Here is a 3,127-nt window from a genome sequence, read left to right as displayed (position 1 = left end):
GTGTAAATGATATCATTGATGAAGACAAGCTTTTAAACAAAGCAGTGAATCCACAACTATCTTTGGAAAGAAATTCTATCATAGTTCAGAAGATGGTAAAGTTTAAAACCTTTTCTACGAAGTAAATAAATTGCTACTTAGATATTAACTAAAAAATACATGGGACCAAAATGGAATTATTTTTATGCTGTTGAGTATACCACTGAATGAGTAAAAACTGAGTGATATTTCAACAAATATTTAAAGACAAGGGATTCATGGATAATTTTATTTTTCTTTTTTTCCAAGTACAATCAAAAAGGAAACAATCTAGCATTGAAAAGAGTCAGAGAGAGAGAGAGTCATGTTGTCCAAAGTGAAAATTATCATGATATACTCTATTAAGTCTCAGGAATTCTCACTGCCCCCAAATATGTTAAGTGTTATAGAAATACATTATAAATAAGACAGCCCCTCTGGCAGTTTTCTGACATGGTAGGCAAAACAAGCATATTGTTAAAATAAATCAATGTATAATCTGCCAAGAAGATAAAATAGTATATGAAAAATTAGGTCATACTAGTAAGTTCTTAAAGGTGCTCTGGTAGCATAGTTGTTAGGAGTCGAGCTGCTAACCTCAAGGCCAGCAATTCGAAACTACTAGCCATTTCATGGTATGATGTTGGCTTTATGCTCCTGTAAATATTTCCAGCCTCAGAAACCTATGCAGTCACTATGAGTCAGAACTGACTCTACAGTACATAACCGCCACCACCACCACCAGTAAGTTCTTAAGGAATTTATGGTTAAGGTCTAGCACAGAAAGGATAAACTTCTCCCTGGGATTCCACTCAAACCACATGCCTGATGCTTGTGGCATGGGAGAATGATTTCAAAATGTTTAATGGCTGTGCTTAAACAAGTAGTCATATCCAGTGGGAAAATTCCCTCCTCACATAAAAATCACATCTTTTTTTTTTTTTTTTTCCCCCAGCTTGGTTACAACTAATTTTCAGAGTAGTTTCTAAAAACCCCTCAACAAAGTTATCAAAACAATGAATTATGTTTCCTTGATGTTTGCTATGAACAGATTGTCCAGCGATAGGATTACTGTCTCCTTTTTTGTCAGACATGAAAAACATTCTTGAGAGTTGGATTTAAAAATCCAGATAAAATAATAATGCTAACAATATCTTCTGCATCACATTACTTTCCATGCTGTTATGTTTGTTATCTAGCCCAAACGACAGCATCCACAGATGAAATGCTCTAAAATGAATACCATGTGTAGGGTGTTTATCCCATGCAAAGTGGACCAGAAGTAAGACTTGCTGGAGTTTATTGCTATGACTGTAATAGAGAATTCTATACATAAAGTTGCATGAAGTGGCAGAGCTAGAATATACTGTAATTAGAAGAAGGATACATGGAAAAATAAACTCTCCTGATGTTATATATTAGATTCCAAAGTGGTCTCAGGGCATGTCTGATGATCTTAATTCATTTAGTGTGCTGAAGTGATCCTTTTCTGGGGCTCATATCTTCTCAATGCACATAAGGCTGAGCTACTGGTTCAGAAATTTCAAAGGAGCCTTGTAAAATGTTTCTTATGAAAATAAATACCTCGAGTATCCAGATATCCCTCTACTCTGTGAATAAAAGCTTAATTCTTAAAATACAGCAGGCTGAAGATTCACATTCTTTGGGCTTTTAGTCTGCGAAGAAAATATTGTTTTAAAGTTGAAATTTCTGAATATATAACCAAAGAATGGCACATGAAGGTTGCCTTCTGTCTACTGACTAGTTCTTCTAGAAATGGTAAAAGGTAGCAGGATTCTTTGAAACATTAGCCATTCAAATGAAATACAATTTTCACATATTTGAAATGGAATGTATATAAGAAAATTATTCATATTTTCAGGTGATATATCTTTCTACTCCTTCTCCAATTTCAATTTGATCATCCTTTATCCATGATGTCAGGAAAAACATGAGAGAACACAAAAATGCCATTTCAATTATGCTAGATTTTACCTTGGCATAAAAAAGATTTGCTTCCTGAAAAATTTCATTTTCCTGAGTGCATCAAACTTATGCTTCTTATAAATTGGTCTAGGCTATAATCTGCATTTTAAAACAGATTTGAATTCCTTGCATTGAGTTTAAAACTTAATTTCTGTGTTTAGAGCTTCTAGAACCAGTCTCCTACTCTGTGGATAAATAAATCACTTGGGAACTTCCTTTTATGATGAAAGGGACAAGAGAAGATGAAAACTAGATTATATTTATTTGATATTTATATTTTGGGAAAAACTCAGAAATACACAATCTGACATCCATTCATCAGTCAGCCTCCTGACCTATACAGGATCCTACGTGAAATACCCTTTCTTCCTTGAGTTCTCCAGGTAAAGGAGTCCCTGAGTAATGTAGACATGGATAGCAATCTCTTACCAACCTAAAGATTAGAGATCCAGGTCCACTCAGAGACTGCTTTGTATAAAGGTCTAGTGACTAACTTTTGAAATGTTAGTAATTGAAAATATTCTGCAGCATAGTTCTTCTTTAACACACATGGGATCATCAGAAGTGACTTAATAGGAAGTGGCTATGGAGTCAGGTAATAAAAACTTGCTTCAGGAGAACTTTTTTATGACAGGGAACTTATTGTAAGCTCCTAGATCTTGAATTCACCACTAATCTGTAAGTTTGCCCTACTGTGGTATTTGTGAGTTGATGTGATACTGGAAGCTATGTCACCAATATTTCAAATATCATCAGGGTATCCTGTGGGGGACAGGTTTCACTAGAGCTTGCAGAATAAGAAAGACAGAGAAAGAGGACCTGAAGATCTATTTCTCAAATTAAACCAAGAAACATTAGCTAGTGAAAACTTTATAAACAGAAGCAGAACATTATCCAGTTATAGTGCTGGAAGATGAGTCCCTCAGGTCATAAGGAAATCAAAATATAATTAGGAAATATAACTCCTTAAAGTAGAGTTGATCTTAATGACATGAAATGGAATAAAACGTTGAGATCTTCATTTACTTATGTGGCCTGACTCAAAATAAGAAGAAACAGCTGCAATAGTTGGATCAGCCATTATAGTTGGAACATGGAATATATATCTATGGATCTAGCAAAA

The sequence above is a fragment of the Chrysochloris asiatica genome, unplaced genomic scaffold, assembly GCF_000296735.1.
Source record: "Chrysochloris asiatica unplaced genomic scaffold, ChrAsi1.0 scaffold00070, whole genome shotgun sequence".
NCBI lineage: Eukaryota > Metazoa > Chordata > Mammalia > Afrosoricida > Chrysochloridae > Chrysochloris > Chrysochloris asiatica.
The sequence above is the reverse complement of the archived record's forward strand: the minus strand, read 5'-3'. Positions refer to the sequence as shown.